General features: G+C 42.0%; 1 protein-coding gene across 1 annotated transcript in view; it reads left to right on the top strand.

The window, feature by feature from the left end:
* CSMD1 (CUB and Sushi multiple domains 1) overlaps positions 1–24,032 on the top strand; it is a 3,274,537-nt gene that overhangs the window by 1,653,021 nt on the left and 1,597,484 nt on the right. The gene's annotated exons all lie outside the window — the stretch shown is intronic.

The following is a 24,032-nucleotide window of genomic DNA, read 5'->3' as shown; positions in this document are numbered from 1 at the left end:
CAAAAACATTAGGTGTGGCCAAATCAACTGTTTGGAACATCCTTAAAAAGAAAGAACACACTGGTGAGCTCAGCAACACCAAAAGACCTGGAAGACCATGGAAAACAACTGTGGTGGCTGACCAAAGAATTCTTTCCCTGGTGAAGAAAACACCCTTCACAACAGTTGGCCAGATCAAGAACACTCTCCAGGAGGTAGGTGTAGGTGTGTCAAAGTCAACAATCAAGAGAAGACGTCACCAGAGTGAATACAGAGGGTTCACCACAAGATGTAAACCATTGGTGAGCCTCAAAAACAGGAAGGTCAGGTTAGAGTTTGCCAAACAACATCTAAAAAAGCCTTCACAGTTCTGGAACAACATCCTATGGACAGATGAGATCAAAATCAACTTGTACCAGAGTGATGGGAAGAGAAGAGTATGGAGAAGCAAAGGAACTGCTCATAATCCAAAACATACCACCTCATCATTGAAGCATGGTGGTGATAGTGTCATGGCGTGGGCATGTATGGCTGCCAATGGAACTGCTTCTCTTGTATTTATTGATGATGTGACTGCTGACAAAAGCAGAAGGATGAATTCTGAAGTGTTTCAGGCAATATTATCTGCTCATATTCAGCAAAATCGTTCAGAACTCATTGTACGGCGCTTCACAGTGCAGATGGACAATGACCCAAAGCATACTGTGAAAGCAATCAAAGAGTTTTTTAAGGGAAAGAAGTGGAATGTTATGCAATGGCCAAGTCAATCACCTGACCTGAATCCGAGTATGCATTTCACTTGCTGAAGACAAAACTGAAGGGAAAATGCCTCAAGAACAAGCAGGAACTGAAGACATTTGCAGTAAAGGCCTGGCAGAGCATCAGCAGGGATAAAACCCAGCGTCTGGTGATGTCTATGCGTTCCACGCTTCAGGCTGTAATTGACTGCACAGGATTTGCAACCAAGTATTAAAAAGTGAAAGTTTGATGGATGATTGTTAATCTGTCCCATTACTTTTGGTCCCTTAAAAAGTTAAAGTTAAAGCACATCTTGTTTGTTTTATTTCAAATCCATTGAGGTGGTGTATAGAGCCAAAAAGATTAGAATTGTATTGATGTCCCAATATTTATGGACCTGACTGTATGTTCTTGTAGCATAGGCCCTAGGGAATAAAATGGTGGGTTTTGCAAATTTATTACATAGTACAGTATTTGCACAGTGGTTTTTCTAAAGCAATTTTACACACTAACGCATAAATACAATTTAATGAATTTCAATGCACACAAAGACAATATAATACCCAAATTTGTAGTAAAATATAAAATATGGTGTTGCGTCAGGTAAATAGATACCAAATCTGTCATACTTTAAAATTGTCTTCCTTTTTGAAGTTTGTGAAATGGTGCCAAAGGCAGCATTTTGTTTGATGCAGCACACCACAGCGCATGGTAGTGTGTTGCCATTCATTGTGGTGCACTGCATCACCTGTTCGAATTCCATTGTCTTAATGCACTTACTGGGGTGCAAATCAAATGAATGGCATGCAAGTTGCTAATGCACATAATGTGCTTTGTGGCAGCACGCAGGTTACTACAACTCACCACAGATTTTTATCTGTGGTGAGTTTGTGGTGTGTTTCAGGCCTTAGTAGTTTTTTCTATTGTATATTATTCTTATAGGCTGGATTCAGACTTTTGTAGTACAAGTACTGCAAAAGTCTGAATCCAGCCTATATGAATAATATACAATAGAAAAAACTACTAAGGCCTGAAACACACTTTTATCTGTGGTGAGTTGTAGTAACCTGCATGCTGCCACAAAGCACATTATGTGCATTAGCAACTTGCATGCCATTCATTTGATTTGCACCCCAGTAAGTACGTTACCACATTTGCAATACAGAGCAATGAATCACACAATAACAAACAGTATGCTGCAGTAAAACAGCCTTATTTTGCTATCAATGTGGCAAAACTGTACCTTTTAATATACCTGCATTTTTTCCAGCACACCAAAACACACAGATGATTCACATGTGTAATGTGGTGCACTGAAATTAATTTTCCTTGTGGTGCTTTGGGAGGTAGTTTGCTGAATGTTATTGCAATACAACAATATAAGAAGTGCTAATTATACAAATGTATAAAGCTGTGTCAAAACAGCTAACACTGACTCCCAGACTGACTGTGCGAAAACTGGCACTGCCCTCTGCTCTCAAAATGACTCAGAGAGTTTGTATCAGTTGTCATTTATCTACCCTGTACTGGTCCACTCACTGTACATAGGAATGTGTAAACTCTATCTGTCTCAGATTGGGGAGAGAGTGCTCTTTGGTATCTATTTAGTGCCAGAGGACTTTGTGTCAACACTGCATGCACCACTTCAAAATGGTGGCCATCTGCACACAGACACTATTCCCTGTTGCATGGATCCTGTTAATTTATGTCTTTTGATGTAATATAATCACCAGTGCCTGCAGATTGCCTCTACAATTAAGCCCTGAAAATGGCAAATTACGCTTGAGTTCTCTACAGGTGGAGAACAGAAGCTGAAGCTATCTTTTACCCATCTCATTCCCATTTATGCAACAGGGAGTCTATGTCTGTGTGCAGACAACCACCATTTTGTTGAAGTCTACTGGAGCCCGACAAGCTGATTCTGTCTGTCTTGCACCAATCTACTTACATGCTGATCCAACTGACACAGGTTTGGGGGGCATTTGAGTGGTACTATTTTCATAGTTTTGGACTGCATGCACCACATTACATTCATCAAGCTAAACCATACACCATGTTGTATTTATCAGAATATATCCTAATACACTCAGAAAATTTAAAAGCAAAATATCTGGGGGGGGGGGGGTGTCCGGCAGGTGACCATGATGGCTGCTTGAAGAAGGAGCTCCGCACAATGACCCGAGGAATTCAGCATCTGCCAGCTTCCTGTTGCCGCTAATCGACCAACCGTGATTAGAGATGACTCCCACAGCTCCCGGGAGTCATGTCACTCAAACAAAAAGAGGATAGACTGCCCCGTAAGCTGATGGCCTACATGTACCAGCCGACCGTGAGGCGCAGCCAAAATGGCGCCGCGGCCGGCTCCCTGCACTCGCAACTCGAGGCAGTTCTCTCCCCTCACCGTGACGAACCCGCTCTGCATCGGGAGGATCCGTCCATATCCATGAGCTCTGGAAGGGATCCCCCAGCATCACCTCCAGGCACACCAGTTTCCAGCAACCCAGCAAAGGCAAAAATGCACCTGGATAACACAGCAATCAACCCTGAGGTGAGCCAATCTATTACCATGCTTTCTGTGTCCCCAAACCTGAGCCCCAACCAGATTCCATTGCCACATTCCCTACAGTAGGACAGGCAGTGATGGACACTACACTTAAGGACATGCTGATGTCCCTAAGGAGCTCATTGCGGTCAGATATGCTCTCCCTCATGCAGATATTTGGCCACAGCATTTGTGTACTGGAAGACAGGGTTGCACACATTGAAGCTAATATGGGTGACTTTACCAATACTGTAAATGATATAATTGATACTCAAGAGGACCCAGCTCATGATACTAAGTGGATTAAGGACAAAATAGCAGATTTAGAAGGCAGATCCAGACGAAATAATTTCAAGATCCGCGGGATCCCAGAATCCGTCCAACCCGCTGACCTGTCTTCACATGCACGAGGCCTGATTAAGGCAGTACTTCCCGACATGAAAAACATAGAGCTGGTCATTGATCGCATCCATAGATTACCGAAACCCACATTCCTACCTGACTCAGTGCTCAGAGACGTAATCCTTAGGATTCATTTCTATCACGTGAAAGAACAATTCATGCAAAAATTTAGAGCACTGGGGACCCTACCTGATCCATATGGTCAGCAAAAAAGTTTTTGCTGACCTGTCTCAGCATACCCTGAGCCGTCGCAGGCAGCTTAACACCATCACCAAGTCACTTCGCAACAACCACATTCAATACCAATGGGTAGCACCAGCCAAAATTTCCATCACTCACAATGGAACCAAACACATGATAACCTCAGTACAAAATGGGATGAGGCTTCTGCAAGAATGGGGCATTATTCTGGAAACCTCTGATGCAGTCCCCATGGACCAAAGCAACACAGGTAATAAGCTAGCACAACCTCTACCACAAAGATTCCACAAGAATCTCCCTCCGATCTAACAGGCTCCGGAAATTCACAACCTAATGGTCTGTTGTGTCATTTACCCATGCTCGGTCGCAAAAACTCTTTAACCCCTACCCTGTATTCCTAGGCACCAGTTGTGCCCAATACAAGGAAGTGTTTTCTAAGTATTGACCTAGCCTAAGTTTTAGTTTCCTTCATTTCACTTGCTCAATTTTTTTCAAGTATAGTTACACCAGGCTACTACGAGTTACTATCTAATGACTATTCTTATTTGTACCTCTTTTTCTCTATTGTTCTTTTTTTATCTTTTTTGATAAGCAGATGTAAAGTACTAGGTTGTCCAGACCATCAACATCTACACTACCGTTACATTTGAGCAACATCAACGTATTCAGGTATGTCATATACAACACCCAACAAATAAAGACCCGGACCTCATATCACCGTCAGTGTAAGTCATCTAATTCACTGTTCCCTAATATCTATTGGCTATTACAATCAAAATTGTATCTATTAACGCCAAAGGTCTCAACCACCAGTTGAAAAGAGCATCCTTGTGGAACCTAGCTAAACAGACTCACTGTGACATCCTGTGTACGCAAGAGACACACTTCCAAGCAAATAACCCACCCACTTGTACTAACAAGAACTTTAGTAACATCTTTACAGCAAATGCTCCCACAAAAAAAAGGGTGTTCTAATTGTTGTTAATAATTCCCTCGCTTTTCAATTTCAACAATGCATAAAGGATCCTGAAGGCCGTTACCTGTTCCTGATCTGAAACATCAACAATACCCCTTATACCATTGTCACACTCTATGCGCCCAATATTCACCAAACATGTTTTTTGCATAAACTACATAAAAAAGTTAATGCTATACAGCAAGGTTCAACAATCTGGTGTGGGGATTTTAATATTACCCCTGACCCTGCAATAGATACCACTTAACTACGTGGTCCGATCACTCCCCACTGAGCATAGTCATAGAAGATACCTCCAAATCTGCCCCCACATATCTGTGGAGACTGAACACTAAGATCCTGCAAACTGAACCCTACGCTCAATCCCTCTGCGAAAACCTGGAACTATTTCTATCACAGAACAAGGATTCAGTCTCCGATCCGAACATAGTGTGGGCTGCACATAAGGTGTTTATGCAGGGTCTTTTTATCCAAATGGGTGCTAGGGACAAAAGGCAGAGGAAACAGCGCATTGAAACTCTTTTATATGATATTCAAATCACTGACTCCCTTAACAAACAACAACCAAACCCTGAACTAAAATCCAAATTAATCTCACTTCGATTAGAGCTCAGATCTCTTCTACTAGAGAATTTTGACAAATCCCAGAAACGCCTTAAAATGTAATTTTATGCCTCTGGTAATAAGGCAGGTAAACTACGTGCCCACCAAATCAAGGGTTATCCAACCAAAACCCCTGTACCCTTTATTTACCACCCTACCACAAACTCTAAGAAAACCAACCCACAAGAAATAGCAAACGCATTTAGCATGTACTATAGTACCCTTTACAATCTAAAAGATGTAGCTTCATCTGCCCAATCCGAATCCTCTCATATCCAGTCCTTTCTAGACTCGGTTCATCTCCCTTGTCTAACTCAGGCACAAATAGAAGATCTTAATGCCCCATTCACCTCTGCGGAGATTGGCAAAGCCATAGAGTCCCTTCTTAATAACAAAGCCCCGGGTCCTGGCGGTTTTGTGGGGAGTACTACAAACAATTTAAACACATTCTGGTTGACCATATTACCCTGCTCTTCAATGCTGCTGCTTCCTCAGCCTTCTTTGCTCAAGAAATGCTAAAGGCCCTAATCATCACTTTACCAAAGCCAGGGAAGGAACCCACATCACCCTAAAACTTCTGCCCTATTTCGCTGCTTAATCATGATGTGAAACGTATGCAAAATACTTTATGCAAAAGTAATAGCAAACAGATTGATTGATATAATGCCAATGCTAATCCACTCCGACCAATCGGGAATCACCAAAGGTTGTCAAACCTCCGATGCTACTCGCCAGATGGTCAATATTATCCATCACGCGGAAACCCACGGAATGCCTACTCTGCTTCTCTCTCTAGATGCAGAGAAGGCATTTGACAGGGACCACTGGCGTTACCTAACTACTGCTCTCCAGCCACAAAGCAGCGTGCTCCTCCAACTTATGGGAACTCGCTCATAAAATCAACCTTAGATGGTATATCACTCCATCTCAACTCCACATCTACGACCCTTCTGCAGAACCCGCATGTTGGAGACATTGTGGTCTCCCTGGAACCTTGAATCATATACTTTGGGAATTCACCAAAACTGTCACATTTTGGAAAGAAGTGTTCCAAATATTATCAGAGGTCAAAGGTATCCCCACCCCCCCAACTCCTGAATTAGCCCTGCTTAGCATCGGAATTGATAAGCTCCCTCACCAACTCCGTTGCATAACTATCCACATTCTGCTAGCAGTGAGACTAACAATTGTCCCCAATTGGAAATCTCCTAATCATATCACTAGTGATAAAGTAATACATTTGGTACACACGCATGGTTCATATGAACGTATGTATGCTACGGCGGAAGGACACCTATCCTCTGCCATTAACAAATGGGTACCTTGGACCACTTGGTACCGAGGGACTTATCATACAAACACCTGAAATCCTGTATTGTATTGTCATTCCTCATGCTACCTGCAATATAGAGGTTATTATACTACATAATCCGCTGTTTGATGTTCTCTAATCCTCGTACACATACTGTAATGGTACTCCAACTGATCTCTCGATGTTCGACAACCATTACATATATACATTTTTCTTTTTCTTTATCTTTCTTTATTTGCTGTCTCCCCTCCCTCTGACACAGTTTGCTCCCAAAGGGGTGTCTGGGGGAGTGGAACAACACTCTTTAACCTACATATAGTATTTAGTATTGTTCCTACAGTTCACATATATCTGTTAACTAACTATGTCATACACTTCTATATGACTGTTATAGGGCGTACACACGGTCGGACTTTGTTCGGACATTCCGACAACAAAATCCTAGGATTTTTTCAGACGGATGTTGGCTCAAACTTTTTTTGTCTACACACGGTCGCACAAAGTTGTCGGAATTTCCGATCGCCAACCAAGCGGTCACGTACACCACGTACGACGAGACTAGAAAAGGCCGGTTCAGAACCAAGCGCGGTACCCTTTGGGCTCCTTTTGCTAATCTCGTGTTAGTAAAAGTTTGGTGAGAGACGATTCGCGCTTTTTCAGACTCGTGGCTTTCAGATCGTTTTCTGCCGTTCAGTTTGTGCTTGTGGGTTTGTATCTGCTCTTCAGTGCGTGCAGTCAGTTCGTATAGGAGTTTTCTGTGCGATCTTGCCCGCTCGTTGCTGTTTTTCAGGTCGCTCTTCACAGGCCTTGCTGTTCTTCAGTGCGTTCTGTTACTTCGTTCTGAGCAGCCGACCGTTTGCTAGCCATGTTTCGTATGCGTACTCCTCGTAGAGTTCGTGCTGTGCGGGGGCTTGGTGTTGGGGTCCTGACCTTGACACAAGTCCAGTCCATGAACAGGGTGGGGAGGAGTTCATGGACCAAGAATTGGTTGCTTCAGCGTGACCAGTTCTCTCATATGCCTTTGCTCCGTGAGATCCGTGAGAATAATCCTGATGATTTCAGGAACTTTCTCCGGATGACGGACCCCGTGTTTCACCGTTTGTTGGCTTCGCTGACCCCCTAGATTAGCAGGCAGGATACCTGCATGAGGCAAGCCATCACTCCGGAGCAGAGGTTGGTCGCTACCCTGCGGTATTTGGCGACAGGGAGAAGTCTGCAGGACTTGAAGTTCTCGACAGGCATCTCCCCCCAGGCTCTGGGGATCATTATCCCAGAGACCTGTTCTGCCATCATCCAGGTCCTGCAGAAGGAGTATAAGAAGGTAAGATTTTTATCCTTTTATATCACATTTTATTGTATTGAATGTTTGCTAATATATTGTATTTCTTTCCTCATTCCCTAATTTCCATGCTTGTAATATGCTGTGAATGTCCCCTTTGTCCTCATGCATGCTGGATTTTTATGTAATTATTATTTTAGGTCCTTCATACATATTTGCCCTTCACTAACCTCCCCAGCATGGTGTCTCCTGGCCCTATATTCACCTCATGTAGTCACTTAACAATGTATTTTATCAGCTCCATAGTAGTGCTTTACCCCAAACACCCCCTAAAATGTTTGGAAATGTTATTTTTGATTTAAATTCAGGCAGAGTGGCAGAGGCTTTTTTTTGTGGTGTCCCCAAATAATTTTTAGTAACCCTCCCTCCCCCAACTGCTAAGTCAGCTGATCCCAATTCTCTATGTATCCTCAATCATCTATCTGCTGACTTTGCCAAACCCATACACACTATACCCATCTCTTTTGTGGTCAGATTTATGGATGAATTCCCCAAAGCATGTAGTGCAAGGGCCTGCCTGTATACTTTCCAATGGTACTGTTTAAAGTTTTTGTATCCTATTATTATCTTGATAGGTAATAGCAGAATGTCCAAATGTCCTCAAATGTGTACAGTGTGTATTTATATCTTTGTATTCAGACACTTCTTACCTGTCCAGTGGTCTGCCAATAGTGTAACTAAGGAGGGGCTGTTCAAAGTAATACCCATTATTTAGGCATTCATCTCTCAATGAAGTGAAGAGGGTTACCTGTCCAAGATTTACACACACCCCCTATAATGTTAGAAATGGCCCATGAGAGGGGGGGGATATGATAGGTGTACCTTATACTTTGGCGTTGTTAAATTCCCCTTAGTAAATGCTATCTGGAGGTTGCCCCATAATGTTTGTGTATAATCTGCTTGCCATGTTTCAGAGTAAAAATAGTAATGTTTATTGTTTTTTCATCAACAGTTTCCTTCCACGCCACAAGAATGGCAGACTGTGGCCTCCCACTTTGCCGAGCGGTGGGACTTTCCTAACTGCAGAGGGGCAATTGGGAAACACGTCCACATCGTCCCACCACCCAACTCGGGGTCGTACTATTATGATTACAAGGGGTTTAATAGTATAGTGATGTTGGCGGTGGTGTCGGCTAATTACGACTTCTTGTATGTGGACGTGGGGAAGAATGGCCGGATGTCCGATGGTGGAGTCATCGCCCAGACGGAGTTCTACAGGCATCTCCAGAATGGCAGCTTGGACTTGCCAGCTCCAGAGGACAATGTGGAAGGACTCCCATTTGTGTTAGTTGCTGATGAAGCGTTTGCGCTGGGGGACCACTTGATGCGGCCATTCCCAATGAGGACCCTCACCCCGGAACAGAGGGTTTTTAATTACCGGCTGGCCGGAGCCCGAAGAGTGGTGGAGAACACATTTGGAATCCTGGCCAGCCGGTTCCGACTATTTCTGACACCGATCCATATGGCGGAGTATAAACTGAACCTTATTATACTGGCGTGCTGTGTTCTCCATAACTTTTTAAGGAAACATTCGGCCAACTATGCTGGCTCAGTTGGGCCTGAGGCCGGAATCCTACATCAAACCACACTGACGGCGCTTGAAAGTGGCCGTCCTGGCTTGCCCTCCCTGAGTGCCCGTGATGTCCGGTTACGCTACCTGGAGTTCTTTGCGGGTAGGGGGGCTATCAATATGCCAGCAAATCTGTGAAGCCTTTTTATAATAAAAAAAAAAGAAATTCTTGGTGGACATTTACTGCTTGTGTTTGTTTTAGCTGACCCTGACAGAAATGTGTTGAGTCCAGAAAATGTCGCGATTGTGTAACCTTATACAAAGCACTGTTGGCTGTTATTTCCTAAATGCAAAAACACATTTCACTACAAGTGCACTTGCAACTGCACTGAAACTGCACTTGTAGTGCCAAGAGGATTTGCCCTTAGGAAATAACACCCATTTTTGCAGAAAACAGCAATTACATCACCCCAAAAGTGTTGTATTGTAGTGTTGAGACAATAATCCACACATTCTTGAGTAAGCAACTTTTTTATTCCTGCACAATCACATGTGCATTTACCAAAGGTTTTTAAAACAAACCAACATGTTTGTTGTATAACAATTTTTGCAGTAGCATTATCAAAAATCGAAATGTCCATTTCAGATAAAACAGGCCTGTGTAAAACCAACAAGAAAGCCAAAAAACTTGAACTTACAAAGTTCACATTAGGTAAAACCTGAAGGCTATATCAGACATCAGTATTTAGGAACTGGGTTTGATATAGCGTTCAGATGGGGGGAAATCACCCCTGGAAAAGCCAAATTTGGAAGATGCACACCAATTTACAAATGTCAACATGTGCTATCTGCCATCGGGGGGGATCAAGGGACGTGTTTTGGGGGAGCAAGCCCTTCCTCAACGCTACTTTATAATTGAGGAAGGGGTTGCACCCCCAAAACGCGTCCATTGATCTCCCGTGATGGCAGATAGCACATGTTGGCACACTGTGTGCATCCTCCAAATTTGGCTTTTCAAAACATTGCAAACAAATTTAAAAGATTGGACCACAATCCAAAAAGTGATTTTGTGGGGTTTTAAATTCGCCCCAAAACATCAATGATGTTATTATTTTTTTTAATAACATCATTGATTTTTTGCTGTATGTTTTGCAGTTCGACATTACACCCCATGATCTCCCTGATCAGGATCTGGGCACTTTCTGATGTGAAACGTTCTGGATCCACAACATCACGATCACCTAAAAAGAGAGAAACAAAACAAAAACAGGTCTCAAAAATCTGCCACCATCCATCTCGTTTACCTGAGTCTGTGGTCGCAGACACTCACCTGTTGTGGTGCCAATCTCCACCACATCTTCTTCTTCCTCCTGCTCAGCTTGGGTTGGTGGTATTTCACCTTCTTCCAGAGGTGGGGGGTCTCTGGTCTCCTCGGATGAGGGGTGTCCTCCGAGTCTTTTCTCCCCTATGTAAAACAAAAATGGTATAATTAGCACACAGATATTTGATGGCAGAACTAGAAATAGGAAACATTGCTTGGAAGTGGGGTACAATTGTATATTTTAGCCGAGTTCCAAGATGTATTTTTTTTATTGGCCTTTGTCAAGCTGCAATACTTTACCTGTTTAGTACAAGCTTCACAGATGGAGACCCCCCTATAGTATACACTGGAGCACCTGTGTGGCCCCCTAATAAAAATGGTGTTCTGGTGTCCCACACTAGTGCTCCAGTGTCCAGATGTGAAAACAGCTGCTCAGTGTCCTCTCCTTACACAGAATCTAGTTGGCATTTCATTCTAGTAACAAACCCATCTACACAAACAAATATTTGGCATCCAAGTAGGCCCAAAAAAATGTGGGAAAATGCATATGGCCTAAACAATGGTGTTTTAGAGGCCGAAAGAAAAATGTTTGATACGAACAAATAATGGGCCCATGAACATTAAAGTTGCCTTTTTAAACTGTACAATTAAGAAAAGCATATGGAGCAGCACGAACGCAATAAAGACAGAAAGAATAGGAACAGAGCACAACTACTTACTTTTTTGCAGCACTCTCCGGATCTTTCAGTACTGCTCTGGCTCTCTTAACTTCAGGTCCGACCACCGCTTCCTGAGCTGATCTTTCGATCTTCGTACCCCGAAATTCTTGTGAAGGCTTTTGACCACTTTCGCCATGATCTTTGCCTTTCTGATGTTGAGGTTGGGGTAAGGCCCATACTTTCCGTCATAGTTGGACTTCTTCATGATGTCGACCATCTCCAACATCTCCCCAAAGGACATATTTGTGGCCTAAAACGTCTCCTTCTGGATCGGGACGTGTCCGGATCCGGGCTTTCCTCCTCCTCGTTGCTATAATTAGCACACACCTGCTCTAACTCCGCCATGTGTTCTTCACCCACTGCGCCCAACGAAAAGGGGCGGGGAATAGACTAGAAAGAACGTCAGGGGCGGGCGGAGTTACACGCATGCGCAGTGTGTATTAAGCGTAACACGCGTGCGTATTACGTACGAACTGTGAACGGAGGAAGGAGCATTGGACGCGCTGATCTTAAGAACGAAGGTAAGAGACAAACTTGTGCCTATACTGCTTCTACATTGAAGCCTATATTGTAACAAGATTAGAAGAGTTTTGTCTGACATTAGGCTTTGTCTTGTGTTGTGTCTTGCAGTGAACATGGATATCTTAGTGAAAAACAATGACTTCATGTCAGTATTCATAGATATCTTAAGGGAGCTGCCCTGTCTGTGGGAGATTAACCACCCCCATTTCAAGAACCAAACAAAGAGGAAGGCAGCACTGGTGCAATTGTGTGAAATTGTGAAGCAGGTGAACCCCACGGCAGACATCACCTATTTAAAGATATTACTTGGTGGCCTGAGGAGTACATATCTAAGGGAGCGCAAGAAAGTCCTGGATTCACAGAGATCCGGAGCAGCAGATGACATCTATGTCCCCAGGATGTTGTACTACGACAGGCTGCATTTTCTGGCAGGCCAGACTGAACCCAGGCCATCCCTCTCCAGTCTTCCTTCCACGCTTCCTTCCCCCCGGCTGAGGCTTCTGACACCCAACCTGGGCCTTCCATGCCACAGGTGGAGGAGCCCAGATTGAGCCAGGTATAGCACTCCTCTAAATATTTCTGCTTGTCCAATCAATGATGTTAACTAGATGTTAGTTTGGGGTACTAATTTAGGATTGTGATTGATGAAGCAACAACTAAAACCATGTCCCTTTTTCATACACAGGGAAGTCTCAGCCAGGAGGTGGCCGGGCCGAGCCGGCTAGCTGATCTGCAGGTCCCTCCACCCCCCCTGAAAAGAGAAAGTGGCAGTAGGAGGAGTGCCCTAGAGGAGGCTACCGGAGGACTCTTTTGGAGGGCTACAGAGGTCCTGGGAGCACGACAGACCGTGGAGGAGGACATTGCTGCCGTCATTGCCTATAAAATGCAGAGGATGGGGGAGGGCCAACAAGTCTTGTGTGAGGCGCTCATATTGGAGGCTCTTAACAAAGGTATGAGGGGCCAAATGACAGCTCAGACACACCTTTGCGATGGTCCTCCTCCTCCTCCTGCAGGTCCTCCTCCTCGTCCTGCCTCTTCTCCAGGTCCTCCCAGTCCTCCTCCAGGTCCTACTCCTCCTCCTGCCACATCTCCAACTGCACAGCCACAGCCGGGAATGAAGCGTGAAAGGAAGACCAGAAAGTGAGGACCCTGGATCCAGTCTGGTCGGCCAAAAAATGCAGCCTCTTGTGGTACCCCAGCCTGGGGACACAGATGTCATCTGTTGCTATCAGGATCTCTGCGAATTCTGGACCAGACTGCCCTCCCTTACATATGGACTCCTCAGGCCACCAATTTTGATGTTCAAGAATTGATGTCTGCCGTGGGGGTCCCAGGCTTCGCTAATTTCTCATGTTGAGCCAGTGTTGCCTTCCTCTTTGTTTGGTTCTGATCCCTTAATAAAGGATTTTTGTTTTGAATTATACTCTCCTATGTGTTTTACTTCAAAAAGGACAGTTTTTTTGTGAGGATTCAGGTACATTTCAAATATACAATGTGAAATGAACAAGGGACACCAACACCAAACAATCTCCTTGAGATTAAATAATAAAAGATATCAATGGTGTTGGGGTAACTTCACACACAAAACACACACAAAAATGTTCTGTATTAAAAATAAAAATAACATTGAACAAAGATCAGCCTTTGAAAAAATCCAAACATTAAATAAAAAAAAAAGGCTTAAAATCCCCCAAAAAATTAAAAGAAAAAAAAATTCTGTCAGATGTGACAACTAATAACAATATATTCAGGGAATCCAAATAAAAAAACAAAAATAAAACTTTGTGAGAAGTGTGTGTGAATATGAGCAGCAAAACTACTTAATTCTTTTCACATTATAAAGAAGAAGAGAGTGCGCTGTATTAAACCATTTTTAACATTGCAGCGTGACGAAAGTGCTGTATCCATTGCGAACGCTAAGTTTACCAGAACGAGCTGTTCCGTCTTGGAATTTCTTCTGAGCATGCGTGGCACTTTGTGCGTCGGAACAGGCCACACACGGTCGGAACTGACGCGATCGGAATTTGTTGTCGGAAAATTTTATCTCCTGCTCTCCAACTTTGTGTGTCGGAAAATCCGATGGAAAATGTCCGATGGAGCCCACACACAGTCGGAGATTTCCGACAACACGCTCCGATCGGACATTTTCCATCGGAAAATCCGACCGTGTGTACGGGGCATTAGTCTTACCATGTCTCATTGTATGACAGATAATTGTACTGGTTCTGTTCCTATGAAAAACTTCAATAAAAACATTAAAACATAAAAGCAAAATATCCATAATATTACACTCAGCACATTCACCATGCACCCCAATACACTCAGCACACTGCAAAAAACACTCCAATGATCTAAGTACACCCCACCTTACACTGCAATACATTCTGAACACCATGCACCACAATTTACTTGGCGCATGCACTCAAATCACTAAACAAAACCCACTCTTTTACCCATCTCATTCATATTTACAAACAGGGAGTCAGTGACTGTGTGCAAACATGCCACACAATTAGCAAATATTAGTGCAACACCACAAACATAAAAGCGATAGTTGTATATGCAAAAATCCACATCAAAATATATTGTAAACAGCTCCCATACATTGCCAACACGAAGATATAAAGTGCCAACACTGAACCACTGCAAACTCAGACAAGTGTATTGGTGTGTATTAGTGTATCACTACATACTACTCACTGACTGCTCTGTCAATATATATTGGAAAAAAGATGCCCTTGGGGGGATTGTGCGGGTAGAAGTATGAGTAAAGGATGCAAACAGAGGTATAAGTATGTAAAAAATGGATAACTTTTATTACAAAATGACAATTACAAAATACAATATAAATATTCCTAAAATCATAAAGTTGGATACAAGCACATATACAGTTGCTTAATTATTGGATCACAAATGGACCCAGAAGAGGGGTCATGCTGATATGAGCACAAAAAATACTAACATGTTGCAGAAAAGTGGGGGAATAGGGGTAAAGTATTCATTTCCTTCCTCAAGGGTTAAATGAAAGCAAACTGTTATATGTCTAATAAAGAAAAAGATTTGTATTTCAGTATAGTTAAACATACAGTAAAAAATGTGTATATATATATATATATATATATATATATATATATATTTACTTAACATGGTGAATTACAAAACCCACCCTTTTACCCATCTCATTCATATTTACAAACAGGGAGTCAGTGTCTGTGTGCAAATGTTACACACAATTAGCAAATATTAGTGCAACACCACAAACATATAAGCGATAGTTGTATCCCCAACAATCCACATCAAAATATATTATCAACAGTTCCCATACATTGCCAAACATGAAGATACAAAGTGCCAACACTGAACCACTGCAAACTCAGACAAGTGTATTGGTGTCTATTAGTGTATCACTACATACTACTCACTGACTGCTCTGTCAATACATATTGCTCATTGACCACCCTGCCACTGACTGCTCTGTCTGTACATACTGCTCACTGACTGCCCTACCATTACATACTCTTTACTAACTGCCACTACATACGGCTCACAGCAACCTTGTCACTACATACTGCTCTATCCTGCCACTACATACTGCTCACTAATTGCCCTGCCATTACATTATACTTACTGACTGCCCTGCTACTACATGCTTCTCACTGATTGTCATGCCACTGCATACTGCTCACTGACTGCCCTACAACTACATACTGCTCACTGATCACCCTACCACTACATGCTGCTCTTTGCTTGGCCACCTGCCATGCCACTACATACTGCTCAATGACTTCCTTGCCATTAAATACTGCTCACTGACCACCCTGCCACTACATACTGTTTATTAGCCACCCTGCCACTACATACTGCTCACTGACTGCCCTGACACTACATACTGTTCATTGACCACCCTGCCACTACATACTGCTCACTGACTACCCAACCACTACATACTGGTTGCAGGAAGAGGAATCACCGCTCGAAGTAAGACAGGGAAATCAATTGTGCAGGAGGTAACCCCATAGGTGCTGGCCTAGCTTACCACCACAATAGACAGAAGAACTCGGAATAGACAGCCACACATCGTAATGGGATACCAATTGTGAACTTCTTTATTGCAGTGTAGATGGATAAAATCACAGGAATCCACAGATAATGGTTAACGTGTTTTACGCAGCTTTTTTGCTTATTTTTAAGCACAAAACTGTGTGAAAGGCTGCAAAACTGCAATAACCATTATCTGCAGTTGAGTCTGCAGGAGTCTCACTACTGCCCAAGAGGGTGAGTGTACAAGACATGGACTGAACCTGCCGGAAGGTTGGGAGAGGTAGTGAGCATGTACAAGGAAGCTGTTTGAGTCTGCAGGAGGTGGTAGGCATTAATGCTGTGTGCTACTGCAGTAAGCTTCAGTTGCTGTCCCTGTGCATGCCGCTGCAGTGCTGGACCTCAGTGGTCATTAAATTACTTATACACTCCCCCCAGCTGACATAAATCCCCTGAGCCAATTCCCAACACCACCCTCCACCCTTAAAGGCCCCCTGCACACTGGGGCATTCAACTCGGAGGGACAGGTACAGCATCCAGCTCTGCTGTAGACAGCCTGTCAAAGTCTATATCAGGCTGCCACTAGAGGAGGCTGGATGCTGTGACATATGGTGCCAGGATTTAGGGCACTGTCCCTCAGGGACAAGCTTCCGGAACACATGTCCAAAAGCTGATACACATCACCTATTCCACACTCACCACCACCCAGGCTGGCACTTCCCAGTTGCTCCCTTCACCTTGCCTACTCACTGATGTCCCTCTCTGACCACATCGTTGCTGACAGACATCTTTTCCCAGCCTTCCTCCACATAGCCATCCTCCTGTTGACAGACTGTTGACAGACTTCCCTCCTCAATTATCTACTCTGAAGTCACAGTAATCTTCACAGTATTCACAGTAGTCTTTGCAGTAATCTATCCACAGTCATCACTATGTACTCCATTGGTGTCCTTCTCAAGCCCCATTACATTCCCCTTTCTATAAATCAGATTGCCTTCAAAACCTGCTTCACAGTCCTGCCTCCCAACCTCAAATGGGGTTACTGACAGAGTCAGCAGAATCATCCTTTTTGAAAGTCAGCAGTAAACTCTGTGACACAATATAATCTGTTTTTGTATACCCTCTGCATAATTCTCCCACACACTGCCCACTTTCATACCATCTGCACTCTCTTACACATGCTACCTGCTTTCCCACCCTCCCATCTACACTCTCGCATATATTGCTCACTTTCATACCATTTTCTTTGTTTTCTTGCACACACTATTTATTGTCATACCTTCACATGTCTCTCCTACACAAACTGCCCACCACTGTGTCCCCCACACATGCTACCTGCTTTCATACCTTTGACCCTACTCTTCTGAGAATATTGCCCACGGTCATACCCTCTTCTCTGCTCCCATGCACACTACTGATTGTCCTGCCCTTCCCCACTCCTCTCCTACACATATGGCATACTTCATACCCTATGCACTCCTCACTACACATATTTCCTACCACCACACCCTCCATGCCCCTCCCCTATGAATCTGTCCCACTAAAGCAGTCAACATTATCTAGAAAATCCCTAACATTGCCCTCTCTGGAAAAGCCATACTTTTGCTAGCTCAGCTACAAAAAACCTTTACTGTCTCCAATTTCCAAACACACTGTTAAAAGACCAGCCCCTACAATCATGGAAAGCATTTCCCTTGGCAACCATACAGGTGTAGATTTAATGCCCCAATCCTGGGAGGAGGTACAATACAAGGGAGCACAAACTCCTACCGTAGTATGGTCCTCAAAATGGCCCTAGGTCCAGGTGTTTGATTTGCCACTGCCATAGTATATTTGTTGGGGATATTATAATGCACAGGGCGACTTAATTTCCTAAGTATGTAGTGTTCTTTTCACCTGATTTTATTTACTGTACAGAATGATTGTTCAAGTAGCTATTGTCTGCAGTCCTCTTTTAAAACCTTGGGGTGAATGTTTACATGTTTGATCTTATTACCAGTATTATATATATATATATATATATATATATATATATATATATATATATATATATACATAAATAATATAATATATTCTTATTGTTTTGTTTTTGTTCACCTTTGTATTTCTTTAACCCTCAAAATCTCATCTCTCTAATTGTGTATACGTTTAATTAAAGTATGACATTAGGTTAATGATATGCCACTTGCAAAACCACACCCATTTTAAATGAATGCCTCACCCTTGATTAACTGCTTCTTGACCAGCGCACGCCGATAGACGTTGGCAGAATGGCACTGGTGGGCAAAAGGGCATACAGGTACGTCCCCTTTAAGAAGCAGCGCTGGGCGCACGCGCACCCACCGTGCTCTGGGTGACTGCAGGTCCCGCGGACTCAATGTCCGCCGGGTGCCCAGGATCATGTCACGGAGAGGTAGAATGGGAGATGCTTTTTTAAACAAAGCATTTCCCCATTCTGCCTAGTGACAGGACAGAAATCACTGTTCTCTGTCATCAAGAGCAATGATAGCTGTCATGTGTGTTGTAGCCCCCCCCCCACAGTTAGAATCACTCCCTAGGGCACACTTAACCCCTTCATCCCCCCTAGTGGTTAGCCCCTTCACTGCCAGTGTCATTTACACAGTAATTAATGCATTTTTATAGCACAGATCGCTGTATAAATGACAGTGGTCCCAAAATAGTGTAAAAAATGTCTGATTTGTCCGCCATAATGTTGCAATCCTGATAAAAATCGCAGATCACCACCATTACTAATTTAAAAAAAATTAATAATAAAAATGCCTTAAAACTATCCCCTATTTTGTAGATGCTATAACTTTTGCGCAAACCAATCAATATACGCTTATTGGGATTTTTTTACCAAAAATATGTAGAAGAATACATATCGGACTAAACTGAGGAAAAAAATGTTTTTTTTATATACATTTGGGGGATATTTATTATAGCAAAAAGTAAAAAATAATGTGTTTTTTTTTTTTTCAAAATTGTCGCTCTTTTTTTGTTTATAGCACAAAAAAGTAAAAACTGCAGAGGTGATCAAATACCACCAAAAGAAAGCTATATTTGTGGGAAAAAAGGACGTCAATTTTGTTTGGGTACAACGTCGCACGACTGCGCAATTGTCAGTTAAAACGACGTAGTGCCGAATCGCAAAAAAGTGCTCTGGTCAGGAAGGGGGTAAATCCTTCCGGGGCTGAAGTGGTTAAAGTACAATCTTCATCTATAGTGGCTTGCTGGACAAAAAGGTGTCCTTGTTATGTTGACAATTATACGGTCATCAGTGATTATATGATACTTATGCAATGTACTAGAACCAGAGCTGGAATGCTCTGCATACTCTGCAGTTATTTTCAGAATGGAACTGCATCATAGGATGGGGTTCCTGGTCTATAGCGTGCACCACCCCCTTCCCTAAGACTAACCCTGGCAGTGTGTATAGCAGCAATATTTGGTACATACTTAAAACATGCATAAACAGGCAAATCGTCAGTCATAATTCACCCCTACTTATCAGACTATCAGACTGCAGTGATTTTGTTTTGGGCTATTATATACTGCAATTGTCCCATTGACATTGCTTTTTTCAACCACTTTTGTATTAAAAATGAGAGAAACATACAGTAGGTGCCTACATTGATAATTAGTGGACATCTGTGTATGCCTTTCTGTGTAATGATGGAAATCCAAAGATATCAGCTAAGACAAAAGGCATTATTATGGCCCCAGAATAACTGACATGTCATTAAACTGCTCTTTATTGGCTAATTTATAGGTTGATTAATTGCAATAAAAATAGCTACTTGCTTCGGTAAAAGACTTTAATTTTGTGCTTACCACACTGACACACAAATGGCTAATTTAAGAAGACAGCAGTGGTCAGGTCTGAGACAATGACAACTGCAGTATAACATGAAGCTGTTACCTATTACTCTGTGCAGTGTTATCTCTTCTATATCTGAATTAAAGCAGCTATTGCATAGAAATGTACGATATAACATTGTTTACTATTTGAAAAGAGAAAAATCATAGCTGCATTACCTGGAGTCTAATGGGGTTGTGAGCATCTACACCACAGTTTGTTTTAAATACATCTGCATAGTTTATTTTCTCTTTCAATAGATTTATATAAAATTTTCCAAAGAATTACAAGAGTACAAGTAATTGGTAAGTAAACATAGCTCGACCAAGTAGGTTTACAAGAGTAGGGGTACAGCATGAAAATTGCCACATGGGTCAGGGAAACAAAATATATACAAATGGGTTCAAAGATGGGATAACTCCTAGGTATACCCTCATATGAAGTCCTTGGAACCAAATATCCATAATATAGGAACATACTAAAAACTGTGAGAAAAAAAGGTGATGAGATAGTCCTGGGAGAACTGACAAATGAAGAAACAGTAGCTTGGTAGTATGTATCCAACATCCAGCCACCTGAGCCTTAAGCTCTCTTAAGAACATCTGGAATTGTATAATAGCAGAGAAGAACCCCCAACCCCCCCCCCCCCCCCGCATCAAAAGGACTATAACATTTTAAAAATGCTTCCCAATAGAAAAGGCAATAAGGGAGAAGAAAAGTAGAAAAGGGAGGATAAAGGAAGAAGAAAAACAGGAAAGATAGTCACTCGCCTAGGGACAGCAGCAAAAGGTCACTACGCAAGTTGTAAATAATATATCCACGGTGACCAGACACTCTCAAAGCATTGTTGTACATCACTGAGTACACTGGTGACTTTTCCATGCAGCATTATCCAATTACGTTTATGTTTAGCTATATTTATATCTACTACAGGGTTCTTCCGAGACATTGCTATTGCTACTTTTGCTGCCAAAAACATATAAAATATTAACCGATATTAGACTGATTTATACCAATCCTTCTTATCAATCTCAGTATCTAGAACAATTTCCAAGGCTGCTCTATAAAACAATTTGACAGAAGAAGATACTAACAGTTTATATAAGACAGAGATGCCACCTCTTTGGGATGTCTCCTGCATGCATCTGTTTTCATAAAGGGTACAAACCACAATATCGGCGGAGCTTCTCTGTAGTGATTGTAAGTGATGTAGGATTTGATGCAGTCTGAACGTCTTAGTGTAGCATCTTTAACTGATTAGTAAAATATGTTATCAGGCAAATAACCTTATGATAGGTTGGACTTGATGGACTTGTCTTTTTTCAACCTCACCTACTATGATTAATAAAATTGACCAATGCAGTATAACCCTTTATAGAGCCACCACTTAAATTGGTAGGGATGCAAACCGGGTGCAAAATCCAGGTTTTTAAATGAGGGGGTGACAGGCATATGCAAGGACTGATGTGGAAGTGCTTTGCATGAAGTGTCTAAGAGATGCAGGTCGTGGGAAAGTAGGTGGCATAATACCGCCCCTCTATTCCTGGTAGGTAACCACATTATTAAATCTATGGGAACTTCCCCACAAGCATAGGATTCTAAGGGTACCCAACTTGGTCTATCGATAGGAGAATAAATTTGGGTTAGTCTGGTCAATTGTCCCACTAAATATATAAAACAATCTGATAACCCTAGGCCACCCAAATATTTTGGGGTAAATATTTGTTCCAGGCCACTCTGTGACCTTTGTCTCCCCATATATATTTCAAAACTCAAGTTTGAAATCTGTTAAGGTCTATGGTGGGGACAGCTATTGGCAATGTTCTAAAATAATACAACAGTTTTTAGTAAAATTGTCATTTTCACAAAAGCTATTCTGCCCATCCATGAAAGAAAATATCATATCTCAATTTCATCACCCAGTTTAACCTATAAAGGAGGATGATTTGCTTTATAGAGTATTGCCACACATAGAGTTAGTTTGATCTCTAGATAAGGGAGTAAATGAGCTTGCCAAACAAAAGAGAATTGAGATTTGGTGCTCTCGTAGACCCCAACATCTAAGTTAATGTACGTAGCTTTCGATTTTCCTGGTAGGCCAGAAAGATATGCATATTGTTTCAGAAGTTAAAATAAATTTGGGAGGGTGGTATGGGCGGTTTTGATGAAAAGTAAGAGGTTATCTGCAAATAGCGTGCATTTAGGATGTGTCCCGCCACTCTTCACCCCAAGTATGCTCGAATTAGTGCGAATGGTGATGGCCAGGGTTTCAATGGTGATTATGAAAAGAAGGGGGATAAGGGACAGCCGTGATGCATACCAGACCTGATGGCTATAGAATCCAACTTGATCTTTATGTCGTAACTCCGCCGGACCCAGAAATCCGCTCGTCTGTATGCTAGTCCGATGGACAAAAAAAGACGCATGCTCAGAAGCAAATACGAAACGGAAGCGCTTGGTCTGGTAAAACTAGTGTTTGTATTGTAGGTAGCACATTCTTCATGTTGCAAATCCTGTGATCGTTGAATGCAGCACATTAATTGTCTTCTTTATAATGCTAGAAGAACAAAGCTGTTTTGCTGTTCATATTCACACAGAGTTCTCACAAACTGATTTCTCGATTATTTATCTTGATCTCATGAATGATATTGTATTTGTTAAAAGCCATATCTTCATACTAATGTTTACACAATTGTTTTTTGGAGTCATCTTTTATTATTTTTTATTTCATCAAGATCTTTTTTTAGGATTGTTTCAAAATTATTTTCTCTTTATCTCCATATATCTTTTTTTTTTTTTCTTGTAAAGAAAGAACTATTTCTTTTTATTTGTTTCTATTTTTATTTTTTGTTGTAAATTTACCACAAAGAACCATTTCTTTTGTACATTTTTAATTTTTGTTTTGGTATAAAGTTACCACAAAGAACCTTTTTTTGGTATATTTTTTAGCCCTCATGCACACAGGCTGTTAAAAAAACGTTATGAAAACGCCAGTATCTTTGCAGTGATTTTTTTTAACTTTTTTCAGCGTTTTTCAGCGTTTTTGCAATAGCGTTTTTTAGCGTTTTTGAGCGTTTTTCCGCGTTAGCGTTTTTGAGCGTTTTTTTTTTTCAAATTTTTTTTTTTTTTTTTCAATGGATCAAAAACGCTAAAAAACGTTGGTGAATGATGTTTTTGAGCGTTTTTCAGCGTTTTTCAGCGTTAGAACGTTTTTACAGCTGAAAAACGTCTCTCAGAACCCACTGGTCCTGGGTTTTTTTTACAGCTTAAAAACGCCTATGCCACTTGCAGCTCAAAAACGCCTAGGTGGGCATGAAGCCATAGACTAACATAGACAGGCCTTTTTAAGCTGCAAAAAAAGCTCAAAAAAGCAGCTGTAAAAACGTCCGTGTGCATGAGGACTTAATGTTTTAATTTTTTGTTGTAAATTAAGAACATTATATTTTTTTTGTTTTTGGAACCTCAAGGAGGCTGTTGTCCCTTGTTAATTTGACATTGTCTATAAAAAATTGATGTTAATAAAAACACAAAGTATTTTCCTAAAATAAAATATCCATTTATTTATGGTAAACAAAATAAAGATGAAGTCAACGCTGGAAAAACTTTTTGAATTTGTGAAGACTTTTGGCCCCAGGGCACACATCAAGTCTGTGGAAAAGAAAATTGGGATCTTGAGGAGTCCATATAATAGGGAGCACAATCTGGTCCAGGAATCCCAGAGATGAAGAGCAGCAGCAGATGACATATATGTCCCCAGGCTGTGGTACTACACCAGCATGTGTCTTCTGTCAGACCAGACTGAAGCCAGGTCATCACTTTCTTCTCTTCGTTCCAGCCTCCCTTCCACGCTGCCCTGCACCCTTCCCTGCAGCCTTGCTTGTAGGCTGTGGCTCTGGTGGTTGACTTGTGGCAGGAGGAGAAGGAGGAGGAGGAGGAGGGGCTGCCTCATTTATTTGGGTGTTGCCAGTTAA

The sequence above is a fragment of the Aquarana catesbeiana genome, linkage group LG04 (genome assembly GCF_042186555.1).
Source record: "Aquarana catesbeiana isolate 2022-GZ linkage group LG04, ASM4218655v1, whole genome shotgun sequence".
Lineage (NCBI taxonomy): Eukaryota > Metazoa > Chordata > Amphibia > Anura > Ranidae > Aquarana > Aquarana catesbeiana.
The sequence above is the reverse complement of the archived record's forward strand: the minus strand, read 5'-3'. Positions and strand labels throughout refer to the sequence as shown.